At 34.1% G+C, this 16,141-nt stretch overlaps 1 pseudogene; it reads right to left on the bottom strand.

Moving 5' to 3' along the window:
* Window positions 1-14,443: 14,443 nt before the first annotated feature.
* LOC128200737 (uncharacterized) lies at window positions 14,444-15,914 on the bottom strand (annotated as a pseudogene).
* Window positions 15,915-16,141: the final 227 nt, after the last annotated feature.

A 16,141-nucleotide genomic window follows, 5' to 3' on the forward strand; every position in this document is an offset into this window, starting at 1 on the left:
TGATCCCGGCATAGAACGGGCCACCCCTTTCATTCCAGTAGTTGTCGCAAGAGGCGACTAAGGGAACTTAATGAACGAGGGATGGGTAATGTCTTTCATAAAACATCACCAAAGTATAACTACGGTTGCCAATCCGCTTATCAAGCATGGCACCTACTGGTAAAACCTCTCCTTTGGGGGAGGCTTATGTTCAACAGTGGACAGTAGACGGCTGTATCATGTCAATGATGATGAATTAAAAACATGTCAGTCCTGTAAAAAAAAGGTCTATTTAAAAAAACAATATAGCAAGTGTTACTTGAGATGATGTAAGGATTCTAATGGTATCCCGTACATCCAAACCTGTTCAAGCATTTATAAGTTATGGCGGAATAAAGAAATTCACATACACGAATCCTGTAAACATTACACTTTATTTCAGCAGTTCTGTAAAATTTGGGTCCCGAATAGTCCCGATATTAGTTGAGCTTTCTTGACCAAATTACGCATAAGTTAAATTATAATATAATATAGTTGTGTAAAAAATTACCCTGACTGCGACTCTGTCTTTGGTAATACTGAGAGAAGTATTCCAGTGACCGAGTGACCAAGGTATGTCGTGCACTGTAAAAAGAGGCGAACGTCTTACTTACTATGAAGAATAACTCAATTCCAGTGACGCATCGAAGTTCGTAATTTAATAGAGTTAGTTCGTTTCTATTTAGAATTAGGGTTGGTAAAAACGTTTAAATTTAACATTGCGTTTTACTTTATATTTGCATTTTCAAGTTGTATAAGAAACCTATTTAATTTTGACTTACATAACTGTTTTTAAACGATTCACGACGACACGACTTCTTACCTAGTTCTAAAATACTGTTGATGATTCTTTTTGCAATCAATTGAGTTTATTTCTATATTAGTTTCTTATTAATTTTGTTACGATTCAAACACCGTTTACTAATATTTAAGATTTTGTCTTCTAAGTAAAAACAGTGTTTTTAATAATGACAAAATTAATATATATATAATAGAGTAGAACAAAGTAGAAGATATTAGAAAATATTTATTGATCACAAAACAATTTAACAAGAAGTACACAATTATAATTTCAGAAGAGAAAAAAAGGGCCCCTAAATGAGTTATGGTCGATGTATTATAATAGTAATTCTTATCGGTTGCAAAAAGAATAACCAAAATCGGTTCATTATTAGACATACTAGAATATTTTGTAATATGTACACGTACACAGACATCGATTGTTTAGATAGTAATGATAATCATAAATTACGATTTGTAATATGAAATATCCGGGTCTTCTTCTTCTTTCGAGTCAATAGGCAACCTAAATATATTTGAGAACTTACTCATTTCCACAGCATAGTTGGTTGCCTTATTTAGGTCCTCTTTCGTGTAACGTATGATACATAATATTATTTATAATCTATTGCATAATATTAGTACAGTCTCTTTCAATAGAATTTAATAAAAAAAGTAAACGAGTACCGTTGAAGTTAAGACAGAAATACTCTGTAAATGAAATAAATAACGAATCGAAACATTTAATAAATTGTAATTGTTTATGTCGGCTTTACTGATGTTTTAAATTCGGTGACGCCCGACTAGTTGCGAACTGAATAGGAGCTCTTTTTATGAGAGCCTTTCACGGCTCTGTCGCGAGCAGCTTGCATAAATATTTTTTTCAATAGTTGATATTGGAATGGTTACCTCGCCTGCTCTATCAGTATATACTGGCGGGGTATCAGTGAGGGATGATAGATGATGATGAAACAAGTCAGTTGGCCCATCGTGACCAATTCAACAATAAATCAATCACGATGATTTCCAGGGAGAACCTCGTGGAGGTCGATCTGAAAGGGTATATTGTTAGCAATTCGATTACTAATCTCCATTACTAACAATCCCTTCTTCCTCTGCATAAATAATTACAATACACTGTATTCTTAGATTATATATAGTTAGAGCATCGAGTCTCAAAAACGGGTAAAATTTTTGTCAGCTAATTGTCAATTTAGCTGATTAGTTTTTTTATTAGTGTTTTATATTTTTACGCACATAAAAGTATCTTGACGTATCTATATTTAATTATTTAATAAATAAAATTAATTTTTACGCATTGAAAATATGCAAAAATTATAAAACAAAATAAATATAGAAATTATAAAAGATTCGTAAATATTTATCACGCAAAATTGTATGAAAAAGTTCACACATTTTTCAAAGCATTTGTATGGTACTCTATCTATATAATCTAAGACTGTATTGTAGTATGACTCACGATAGTTATTATTTAACAAATTATTAAAAAAACTTTTTATTTGTACTGTAACTGGACATCGACAGATAGTCTTATGGTCGGCTCAGTTATTCGTTTGTTTACGTTTTTAATAAGTTCTACTGAATTACATTAAGACATATATACTATACCAATACAGTAATATCTTTATAATATTAGTAACAATAAATTAACGCAATGAAATGAAGGCGTGTTTTGTGATCTTCTATCCTTGTTATTTACGTTAAATAACACTAACTGCCCAAATAAACATCCCTTATGTTAGTTTAGGCTTTCATATTGGCCTTAGGGTAAATATCTCAGTACGTAGACACTTAAATATGTCTATTGGATTAGCTATCGAGATTGTCTTGCTAGTAAATATGAGTATATCGAATAGAGAATGATATTGTCTATGCTCATAAACTTGCCATAGATTGTCTAATCGTAACTAATATTTCTTCTATAGCAAAATGTTAAAGGGCATTGACATTGAGTTTAGTTTTAAGTCGGTTTTTGTTATTCTTTCTTGCACAATATAACTTTATATAGACGGTGAGCTTAATGCCATATAGCATTCTCTACCAGCTAACAATTAGGTAAAAACAGAAAGCAGAAAGCGTATGAAGGGCAGATGTGGTGAAAAATATGTGACATAATTATAGTAACATACTGAAATAATTATACATAAGATTTTTTTTTGTTATTTTTTATTATGTCAGCTGTCCACTGCTGAACATAGGCCTAGCCCATAAAAGGTCAGTAATTGTCATGCTTGGCAGGTGGATTGGCAACCGCAGTTAGGTTTCGATGATGTTTTAAGAAGGACGCTGCTGCCTATCCCTCGATTATTAAGTTTCCTTAGTCTCCTCTTACGCTTACACGGGAAAGGAATGGATAGCTTATTCTATGCTTAGCTAGGATAGCTTACTCTAGCTTATTGATACGCGAATAGTTCTACTATCATCGTAACTGTAAGTTTATTACTATTTCACGCAAAAACTACTGAACGAGTTTAATTGAAGTTCGCTACACGAATAGGTTGTAACTAAGAACATAAAATACTTTATATACTGAATAACGTTTAATTAGTATTCTAAATGTCAAAGTGAATTTATTTATTACCTCTTAACAATTATGAAAGTCGGAGTACACGTAAGCCGAGTTTTATAATAATTGGTGATTTACAACGTATGGGATGTATCGATATATTGTTACATTCCATACATATACGATCATATTGCTCGTCGACAGTTCCATAATCTGGACAAGCTATTGGTTGTAGTAAGATAGAGGGAAAAAGATCACGCTGACGAATACTTAGTCGATGGTCGGACCAAGTAACCGTCATTACAGGACTATCAATTGCAGCTGTCCTGCGGGAGGCTGAAGACTATGCGAAGTGGAGAAGATCATAAGAGAGGCAACGGACACCTTTTAAGGATACGACCCTAAGTAATGAAGTGGATGAAGAGAGAGAGAGAGAGAGAGAGGGGGGATGGAGAGGACATAAGCTGCTTTTCAACTCGGTCAATGAACATATCCAGGTTATACGAAGTCACGGGTAAAAGCTAGTAAGTACATATATCGGGTTTAATATTACTAATGTGATAGTTTGTGCAGATCTTTGGATGTTTGTCTCTCAATATATTGTCACGCTTACATAAATAAGTAAGTAGATATGGAATAATCTACTTATTAAATTAGGTGAGACTAAATATTACAAATATCATAAAATATTGCACAGAAATATTTAATTTGTGCTCCTGTAAATTAAGTACTTTAAAAAAAAAACCAGTCATCCCTCTTAATTGGGAGAATTTACGTACGTTACGTTCTGAGAAGCTAACGTATATTATTATATGGTTATATCTGATAAAAGTAATTAAAATTAACATTTTCATGTGTGCCATATAGAAAAAAATTTAAATAATTCAGAGTTATTTATAAATATTTAATTAATAAATACAAACAATGAAGAGTAATTTACAAAGTATAATTTTCATGTCCGGGAAAATTAATTTCGTTAAGAGAAAAATGACACCTCTTAATTAACCTTAAATAATAAAAGTGAACAAGGAATTAAAATTCATATTTATTTCGCATATACATAACAATAATAATAGCGTCAGGAGCGTTTTTCTCTAGAAATCTGTCCGATTCTAGAATAAGGGTATACGGGTATGTGACCCCGGCCTCCCGAGCCGCTGCAGTATCTCAGTTCTTTTCGCAACTGCAGTGTCCCTCCCTTTCCTTTCCCACATAAGTCCCTTCTCATTTACCAATTACTTTCACACATTTCAAGCGTTCCCTTCCTTTTTTCTTCAATCTTTTCTTCCATACCGCAGGTGGTGGAAACCACCAACAAATGCATTCCCAAAGAGGGTTGACGTCAGGCAGGTGGCCAGTCGTAAAACTAAAAACCAAATCTTTCTGTAATATGGATAAAACCATATTACGCCGACCCCAAATAATAATTGGGATAAGGGTAAGAAGATGATGATCATGATACATAACAATAATAAAAAATTACCCCTTTTAATCAATTTGAAATAATAATAGTGAATATCGACTTAAAATTTATATTTATTTTGCGTATATATAAAAAATAATAATATAACTATTAATGAGTTGTAAAGGATTTTTATATATATATATATATATATATATATATATATATATATATATATATATATAATTAATATATATATATATATAATTAATATATAATTAATTTTATTCACATTAACCGACATGAAAATCCACATTAGCTTCTCGGAACCTGTTCTGCTGGAGGCAAACTTCACAATCACATTTCTCAACTTCAAAGATACTGCAAATATAGCTGTTACCAAGAAATCAAAGAATGTGCACTGAGTTGGACTTAGAATAAAATACAGGAAAACTTTTCCGTCTGAGTCAACCGGTCGAGTTTGCATTCTGGCTGCGGGCCATTCCTATAGTCTTTTTTGTATATATCACGTATTAATTTATTTGTATTTTTAAGTTAAGCAAGAATTAAGAAATACAGCATTTTTTTATACCACGAAGGTGGTAAGCATACAGCTCGTCTAATGGTAAATGGTTACTGCAGTCTATGGACACCTGCAATGGTAAGAATGTCACGTGCGCGATACCGACCCGAAAGTAACCTTAATATACCCGTTCTGAAGAACCCCATAGTGTAGTCTCAAGTAGTCTTAAACTAAGCAGAACTGAAATTACAGGTGCTATATCATTAACTACTTTATTTGCCAATATAATGCACATACAAACAGATATAGTTATGAACTGAAATCTTTAAATTGTACAGAGATCGATTGTCCGTATCTATGAAACAATTTGCTTTATATACTAACAATATTAATTATGATGATCAAACCTGCTATTTTTTTACAGAGCTGTCATAATCATATTGCCATTATATGTTCACTGCTGAACATAGGCCTCCCCTTATTTTGGGTTTGGTTATTAGTTGCCACGCTTGGCAGGCGGAATGGTAATCGCTTTTGCTGATGTTTTAAGAGGGACGTTGTTACCCATCTCTGGACCATTAAGTTTTCTTAGTTGCCATTTAGTTGACACCTACGTGAAAGGAAGAGGTGACCCATTCTATTCTGAGACTACACGGAAAATCTAATTATAAAACATTTCTTTCCAAGAAATAGTTGATTTAAACATAGTTGACATGAAGGACGTTGGTGTCGCATCTGCAGTATAGTTAAAACAAGGTTTTAGAATTTTGATGCACACCACAGATATAGTATGAAATAGACATCCTAAACTATAGAAAAAGAAAATAGTTTTATAATGTTATTTGTCATCTTCTATCAACAACCCTTTTAAAATAATTTAATTTCGTTTTTCGTTATGATCACTTTAAGGTCTTTCATTTAATACTTATATTAATAAGATGGATACGTCATCTTGGGGTGGCAGCCGTTTTGTAAATATTACAATATTAACTGTAGTATATTTTAATAATTTTTAAAACATCATCAAATACTGCGGTTAAAACCAATTATTGCGATTATGAACCCTTTAGCCAAGCATGGCAACCACTGGCAAAACCCCCCTTATGGGGGAAGCTTATGTTCAGTACTGGACAGTTAACGGCTAATGATACACTTTTAAATATCACCAGAACTGAAGGAGTTCACAAAATGGGTTAGCTACTGGTTCTAATTAAGCTTGTAAAATTTTATCTAAACCAATTAACAAACGTTGCAAGTTAAATAAAAGCTTGTAGAAATGTTCATGGCATAAATCAATGTGATCATCATCTTCCTACCGTTATCCCAATTATTATTTGGGGTAGGCATAATATGTTTTTCTCTTCCATTCTTCTCCACTTGCAGTCATTTTTGCATTCACTCCCAATCTGGTCATATCATCTTTTACACAGTCCATCCATATCTTTTTAGGTCTTCCTTATACCCTTCCACATTCATTCTTAGTATTTTTCTAAAGACATGCTCCTCATCCCTGCGCATCACGTGCCTATACCAGGACAGACGGTACAAAACAATGTGATACTTGTAAAATATATTTAGATCTATGCCCATTATGTAAACTCTGTACAAAACTTTAGCTAAACAAAAATAACTTGGTATGTCTGAGCAGTTTGCACATAATCTTCAGCAAGAAGTTCTTTAAGAGATTTACCGTGCGGTGTAGGCACTATCTTGAGTATTAAAACCGAGCTAGTCTAATGTACACAGCTTATAGGATAAAATATGGCTAAAGTTTTATTGTTGTCTACTTATTTTAGAAATTCTTTGGGCTTATTAATAATATTGTATGCTTATTTATAGGTTATGGATAAATGTGCTTCACTGTTAAGACTTAGCAAAATCCTTTAAATTTGGTTACCTTTTATTTAGTTCTGAATGGAAGATATCATTCTAGAAGGAAACTATATACAAAAGTCATCTTCATCGATACATCGGTTCCAGTCATGTTTTTGCCACGAAGCAACTGTGTTTGAATGGTTGTGTTTTGGTTTAAAAGATGGATTATGGCAGTGAAATTATGAGGTATAGAAGACCATATTCTGCAGTGCCAGATCATCCGAAAAGTTAGGAATGGCATAATATGAGGGATACTATGAGCATCACTGAGTAGGTTGTGATGTTTATGATACTGTTCATGTACATTTTTTGTCATTTTAGGTATTATACAAAATCACCTAATTCCACACCCAATTATAGTAAGTGCATTAAAGGGGTTATAGTACGTGCACAAGCCAAGAAAAATACCAGATCTTCAGGGACGTTTCTGTGTGCTTTCTAATTATACTTCCAAGTTCGTTCAAGTAGTTTGTGCTGATCTCAAGTGTATTTGAACTTTTCAAGGTGACACAAGTCCCTGTCGCGTTTTAATTATTCAGAAACCAATTACTCGGCGCCTTGTTCTGTGGTGGAACAACTTTTGGGAAGAAACCACAACCTTGCTCTCATACTCGAAGTAAATTTTATTTGGATCTTCAAGTAATTTTGTGTTTGCAAATTCCTGTGAATTCTGTTTGATTGATATATTTCATTAAAGTAATATATATTTCCGTTATAAACTTGTTTTTAATTATCAGAGAAATGCATTATAAGATAATAAACTTATAAAATGCAGTAGAGTGACTGGTTACAGATAGATGAAACATACACTTTGTCATGAAATATGGTGAAGATGTAGGTACAGGGATAGATGACACGACTAACATGATGTTGCTTTACTGAAAGCATCCTACTACGTTCCATTTATATAGTTGTTAGCTATGTATTTAAAATAGCATGCATAGAATATATAAGTACTACAAAATGTATTAGTACAAAAGACTGAAAACTCGTATAAAAACTCTTCAATAAATCGTTTGGTATTGGCAATTATTGAGTACATTCGTCATATCAGCCATTATCTGTTCACTGCTGAATGTTGCCTGCCTGCCTCATCCATTGTTTCTCTGCAATGCATTTATGACTTCATGACTTCATCTAGTGAAGAATCATCCCACAATGCGTTTATCTATATGGAGCTGCCACACAAGAACGTTTCTTCTCTATCGGTTGTTCTTCGAGCTACTAGCTTATTGCCACTTCAGATTACTTTCCTTTAGAGTATTTTTTTTATACAACTTAAAATGGCAAACAAGCTGATGGCCCACCTGATGTAAAGTGGTAACCGTCGCCTATAGACGTGAGCAGTACCATGGACATAACAGAGTATACTGTTTCGCCCATGGGGTATCATGGGCGTTGTCATTCCTGAGGACTCAGGTGTTATTCCTCTGTACCCAGTAAATTCACGCCAATAATAATATAATAATAGCATATTATTATAGAATAGTAAGCTAATATAGCAATATGGAAAAATATCCAAGCATCGATGGAATGGGTATTAATAAGTCGTTATGACGTTGTTTAAAATAATTTAAAATTAGAATACGCAAAAAATGACGAATCAGAATAAAAAAAGAATAAACACGAAAGGAAACAATGGAGGAATATCAGCTCTAAAATAAAGTATGGTATACGAAGTAAATTTTCCTCTACAAAAAAGTTGTTAAGCATTTGGCGTTCCATTGTTTCTTCCTACCCTAATGGGAGACAGGCGTGATATGTATGTATGTATGTAAAAAAATTGTTAAAACTAATATTGAATAGAAACATTATACATTATTATACGATGAATTAATAGAAATCTCACTATTATCTTACTTCTATCTGTTCTCCTTTAACCAAAGGTTGTCTGTAAGAGATTGCCCTAGCGATAAGACCGCCTTTTGTACGTTTATGTGTATATTTCAATCTGTATTTATGTTACTGTAATTGTATATTTTTGTTTATGGTGCAATAAAGAGTTAAATAAAAAATAAATAAATATTATTATTTTAAAGGAAACAAAATATGTATTTGATTTTGTTTTGCAACAAGTACCTACTAAAGAAAACGTCAATTTTAATCATCACAAATATGATTTAGAACCCGCTCAATAGATTGTAATATTGACTTTTAGAGTTTCGCATTGCACTTTTTTACAAGAGATAGGATTTAACGCGATCATTTCAGTAAACTATGATAAATTACGTGGATTATCTCGATGTTTCGACCAGGTTACACCGGCTGTGGTCAATATGCGTTAATTTCAATCTCTTATAAACCATAAACGCGTAATATACAAGTAAAATAAAAGAGACGAATTAGAAATTTCCTCCATTGGGAAGTTTTTTAAAATTCTTGAAATTCTAAAAAACAATAATGTATGTAATCATTCAATCACGAACTATATTCCCAATCGACTACCAAACATTGTACTGAAACAAACGAAGTTTCTAAGCACCTAGCCTTACTTGAACATGATTTAAGTTGAAAGTACGAAAGCAGATCACTCTCCTAAGTGTACTTTTAGTTTTCTCTCGGATTTCTGCATTTAAGTATTGGAACTGTAAATTTGTTTGAGTGTTTTGAAAAGATTTGCTTCGTTGATAAATGGTTTAGCTTTAAGCTCGAAATCTTGATTTTAGAGTTAAATATATTCTAGATTTTCTCAATTGTTGCTACTTTTTTACAATTTTAATTGAGCTTTGCAAAAAACCAACTTTAATCGTAGTCAAAGTAACGTAGGAGTAATATTGAAGTAAACCCTATCGATTAAAAAAATTACATAAATAAAAAATATATTAATAACTTGTGATTTTTCTTTTTAAAAAGTAGAAATTATGTAATTTTTGATCAGTAAACATCTAAATTTGCAGTACCTGGAAACATGAAATTTCACATATGAGCATTAAAAATATATTTCAAAATTTCCACCTGAGAATCAACTAGTTACTTAAATTCAGCATTTTTAATACAATTAATATATTTATTTATTTTCATTAATATAATCATCAGTTCAAGAGTTTGCTGTATAAACAATTGGAAAAAAAAATACCAAAATAACTGAGAATACGAATAAAAAACCGATTGTCAAACTTGCTATAAAATAAATTCTTTAATGCAAATAATAGTATGGGAATGAATTTAATGTAAACAAAATACGTTAGCACATATACGAGTATCTTGTTTATTTTTTTAGCAGTGATTGTACTAAGATAAAGAGAATAGGCTCTTCTTACTTCAAATTAAGCGAATTCTTATAGACCACTAAGTGGGCTTAAGGGTGTTAGTTCATTGTGTACTGTTCATTTCAACTAGAATAATAGAAGTAAATGAATATTGTTGTAGATACCTGTTGTTCATTTATTTCTATTATTTGGATTAAATGATCTCTAACTAATCCTGATTTGTTTTATTATATTATTTGGATTAAATGATATCTGATTAATCCTGATTTCTCTTATTATCTTTAATTAGCGTTGTTTGAATTCGAATGATTTTGTCATTCGAATTATTAGTAATTAGATAGATAGATAGATAGATAGATAGACAATTTATTTGCATTACTTACAGCACACAAATTACAATAAAAAAAAAAAAACATACACGTAATACACAGCAAAAGAGACAAATGAATAAAAATAAAAAAAAGCACAAATAAAAAAACAAAAATACAAAAACAAAAATACAAAAACAAAATACATAATCTAACAATCTCCTTTGTTAACATTCCTTCATGCGTGTGCCATAGTAACACAAAATGGTCACAGCTCAGTTTATTGCTTTGCCCTTAAAAGAGCAAAACACTGATATTCTGCTGTGGCCAAGAGTCAGTCGCGAAACTTTTCATTAAAAATTTACAATATAAATATATATACATATATACATACATACATACATATATACATATACATACATATATATACATACACATACATACATACACATACATATACATACACACACACACATACACATATAAATAAACTGCATTGTATGTGTCCATTATATTTGCCTCCACTTGACATTATATTCTACATAAATAAATAAATAACAGATACCATTAGATGAGGGGTAGTCAGAGATCACTTTCTGTCACATTCAGATATTCAGGCAATAAATATTTCGGCTACGTACCTATTGGGTATTCCAATTTTTTGTTTATTAATTAAAAAGATTTTAAGTTTTTTTTTAAAAATGTGTTTACTATTAGACAATCTTATTGGGGGTGGTATATTATTCCAGCATTTCGTAGCTTGGTAGCGGAAACTTCCCTCAAACGCCACAGTTTTATGAGGACGCCCTGCTAATAAGTAGCGCGTGGGTCTTGTACTATATTTGTCATGGAATGAATTAAATTGTAATTTAGAATATAGATATTCCGGTCGCCGATACTTTAAGATGTCAAATACTGTACAAGCGAGATGAAAGTTTCTCCGAGAGGACATGTTTAAGGTGGAATAATTATTTAAATATGGCGTTACGTGCGTTCTAGGCGGAATATTGTGACAAAATCTAGTACATGCATTTTGTACTCGCTGTATAAGACGTTGAGTTTTAGAATGCAATCGAGGTCCATACACTAAATCGCCGTAATTCAATTTAGACAAGATCAATGATTCACAAAGTGTGACACGAACTTCCTCATTCAGAAGATTTCTAATTTGATATAGAACTCTTAGGCGATAAAAGCAGCTTTGAACTAGTTTTAGAACATGAGTCTCAAAGCGTAGTTCACTATCGATTACTATTCCAAGATTCCTAGCTTCTTTAACATAGTCAATTCTTTCCCCGGAAATATATATGTCAGGATTCTGGCTAAATATAAATTTTACTTGTTTTTTAGATCCTAGAACCATGTATACAGATTTTTTGGGGTTTAACATCATTGCATTTTTAACCGACCAATTCGCAATACGTTCAAGATCCTCATTTAATTTTGAAACACTTCCTGAGACATTTCCGCGAGAAGCCGGGATATAAAGTTGAACATCATCTGCATAAATATGGTATTTGCAATGTTGTATCTGTTTTATAAGATCAGCACTATATAAAATAAACAGTAATGGACCGAGTATTGTGCCCTGAGGTACTCCGCGCGTGACTTCCGAAGAATCAGAAAACGCAGGTCTACCAGCTCTCCCCACCAATTTAACAGTCTGTCTACGATTATCGAGAAAACTCGTAAACCATCCGACTGACTGTTCGTCCAAACCGTAAAATGTCAATTTTGCCAGAAGTAGTGGAATACTGATACTGTCAAAAGCACGAGAGTAATCTAATAATGCTAGAAGTGATCCCTCTCCACTATCTTGACTCGTAAGAATATTGTCAACGACGTCCAATAAAGCGGAAACTGTACCTCTACCTTTGCGAAAGCCGGATTGCATCGCTGGTAAGATACAATTTTCCTCAACATACTTAGACAACTGGGTGTAAATAACTTTCTCCAGTATTTTCGACAAGTATGGAAGAACACTAACTGGACGCAAATCTTTTAGTTCTACTGGATTATCTACTTTCGGTATAGGAGTGACAATAGCCGATTTCCATAATTCGGGCACCGCGCTTGTTACGATAGACTTATTAATTATAGCCGTTATTATCGACAGTGTACGTGGCAGGGTCTGTAAGATCATGTCTCTCCCTATACCATCCACCCCACAAGCGTTGGACTTAATAGACAACAAGTACTTAGCTATTTCACTCTCGTCGGCCGGTTTAAGAGTGAGTGAAATATCACCATATCTGTGATACTCAAAATATGTCAGATCGGAAATAGACACAGACGAGGGGGCAGGCACGTTAATAAAAGAGTCATTGATTTCGTTCGGGTCATTGAAACGATCAGGTAAGCAGTCCTTTTTTTTTATATTTATATTAATTTTATCCCTAATATTTCTCCAGAATAGTTTAGGATCGTCACACTTAGAATTAATTAAATGATTAAAATACGCTCTTTTTTCATAATAAATACTACTATTTACTAGCTTTTTACATTGTATATAATACTCCTTATGATTACCATTTTTAGATCTACGATATCTCTTAAATGCCTTATCGCGTAAATCCATCATATATTTAATAGTATTTGTTATCCACGGCAAAGATCGACCGTTTCTAATTTTGATCGTTTTTTCAGGAGCATGTTTGTTGTACAATGATAGGATTAATGAATTAAACGTATTCACCATAGAATCGACTGATGAGCAAAGCAACACGGATTCCCAGTTCATGGAATTTAAATCTTCAATAAACTCTGTCATATTCATATCTTTAATAGGTCTATACGTTATGGTCTTTGGTGTACTTTTGCTTTTTTTAATTGATAAGGTAGTGATAACCATAGCATGACCCAAGGAACCAGTGATGTTATTCACAGTTACGTCCTGCGCGTGTGCATTGGTACAAATAATGTCTAAAAGTGTCTCATTGTGTATAGAAAAGTGAGTTGGTTCAGTTACCACCTGTTTAAGATTCAAACACTGCAGAAACTGTTGAATTTTTTTAGTCTTCATATTATGAGCATCTGACATGTCAGCATTAAAATCCCCAAGTAGGACAATGTAATCGTAATTAGAAAAGTATGTTACTGACTCCGTAACAGCATCAAGAAAAACATCAATGCCTACCCATTCTGGTCGATAAGCCGTTCCAATAATAACCCGTACTCCATTAAAGGTTACGTTTACCCACATTTGTTCAATATTTGCGACAGGATGCTGTACAACTCGCGCGCACAAACTGCGTTTGATGTAAAAAGCTACGCCACCGCCGCGTCCGCTACGCATGTGGCGCGGGCGCGGAACCGAGCGCAGTCTATACCCGGGCACGACTGGAGCACGCGCCTCTTCACCTTCGCGTAACCATGTTTCATTAATTGCAACAATATCAGCGTTATACCGGCTCATAGCTACAATAAAGTCATCTTGTCCGGTGCTTAAAGAGCCTGCATTATAAAGCCCTAATTTAAAAAACTTAGTGCTAAATATGAATGTGATATAATAAAATAATTAACCATATATAATTATAAATACCAATAAATAATAATAAACTCACACAAGTAACCCCAGAAATAGACATTTCATACATCTGATCATTAATAAAGTTTATGTTGATTGTGTATTGTTCGAAATCATTTACAAAGACAACCAAGTGACATTTAAAATAATCTCTTAAAAAGTGTGTTACGGTGGCAAACGTTATGAACACAAATTTTATAATACAAATAAAAGCAAACTTATAACAATGGACAGTTTGTGATAATAAATATAAATAATTAGTGACTACAAATAATCGTGTTCTATTGTTTTTCAACGGACGAACAAACGGAAGGCAAACCAAAAACACCTTCCAGGTCATCCTCCGAGTGAACTCGATATTTAACAGCATCACCCACCGGATGCTTTCGAACATATACTTTCCCATTCCTTGTCCAGCAAAAGCGCCAGCCGTGCTGCCTCGCCGCCTCACGCGTTTTTTGAAATAATTGCCGATTAGCCCTGGTTAACCTTTCATTAACATAAAAACGCCGCGGCGTACCCGGTAGGCCTGCACCCTCAGTTGTCGTGCCACGGCGCACCCTGGCTGCCTGTATCAACTGGTCTCGCAAAGCACGTCGCGCCAACCGCACAGCGATGACACGAGGACGAGGAGCTGTGCCCTCTCTAGGCTCCGGCACACGACCCATACGAGTCGCACTCACCACATCCCGCTCCGTCAACGGTACACCCAGTTTAGTGGCCAATGTCAGGATCACGTGACCAACCGCCTCACCCTGCTGCTCCGGTACACAAGATAGCTCGACGTCGTTCAACAGAAGCTCCTGATCACGTTCGTTTAGCTCGCTCTTAAGTTGGGCTATACTTCGCAGTAAGGAGTCACCATCGCGTTGGCTCCCCGATATCTCATTCATTCGACGCTCCATACCGTCCATGCGAGCTGACAGACCATCAATCCTTTCATTACAGGCCTCGATCTTCAACATGGCACCAGAGACAGTGGCCGTCAGCTCCTCCATCTGACGCCGCACCGCCCTCAGCTGCTCACCAACAGAGCGCATCTCCAATACAAGTAAAGAGTCAGTGCCTTCCTCGTTGGATGATGATGCAGTCCTGGCTGTACCTCGGCGATGTGTGACGTTCTCATCAGCACCACGCACCGGCGTATTTGAGTTACCCGTTTTAGGCTGTTTGCTTCTACACTGATCACATTTCCATGAGAGTTTGTGTTCCTATGTCATAGTGTTATAAAAGCGTTGTTCCGAAACTGTCGTACATTTACGCTCGTACACTTCCTGACACAGGCTACAACGAAGGTATTCCCTGTTGGAGATAACACAGCGACATCCCGCACAAGTGAGCTCCGTAGATGACATTTTATTCATTTCTCTATATAACAAAAATATGCAAGTGCAGACACAAAACGATGATTCACCCGCAATGCACAGCCGACCAGAGCGAGATGCACACGCGAGTTAGTGCGAGAGAGCAAGTGCCACCAGCTGACCGAGACCGCTGAAAGAGGTAAGCAAGGTCACGAATTTCACTTTTTGACCGTTAACGTTTTTAGTTTAAAATAAAATCACTTTTATTAGGTTTAATATGATTTACAACACTAAATTATTTTAACGTTTATTTAGTCCGTGTAATTACGTTTAATTTGGTATATGATAAGTACTCAAAATTGAATGTTTTATGCGATTTAAATAATTACTAGTGACAGCGCAATTGATAACGATGTTTACGACACGAAAACTCGCGGCTGACTCTAGTTTTATAATTAGGCTACTAAATACGCGATAAGGCCGCCTTCTGTACCTTTATGTGTATATTTTAATCTCTATTTATGTTACTGTATTTCACCTGAGTTGTTCAATTGTTATTGTATATTTTTGTTTATGGTGCAATAAAGAGTTAAATAAAAAATAAACAAATCAGTAATGTATTAATTTTCTTATTTGAATAATTTTACTAAACTATTAACAATGACAACA

This window comes from Galleria mellonella, unplaced genomic scaffold (assembly GCF_026898425.1).
Source record: "Galleria mellonella isolate WM207_F2 unplaced genomic scaffold, CSIRO_AGI_GalMel_v1 utg264, whole genome shotgun sequence".
NCBI classification, from domain to species: domain Eukaryota; kingdom Metazoa; phylum Arthropoda; class Insecta; order Lepidoptera; family Pyralidae; genus Galleria; species Galleria mellonella.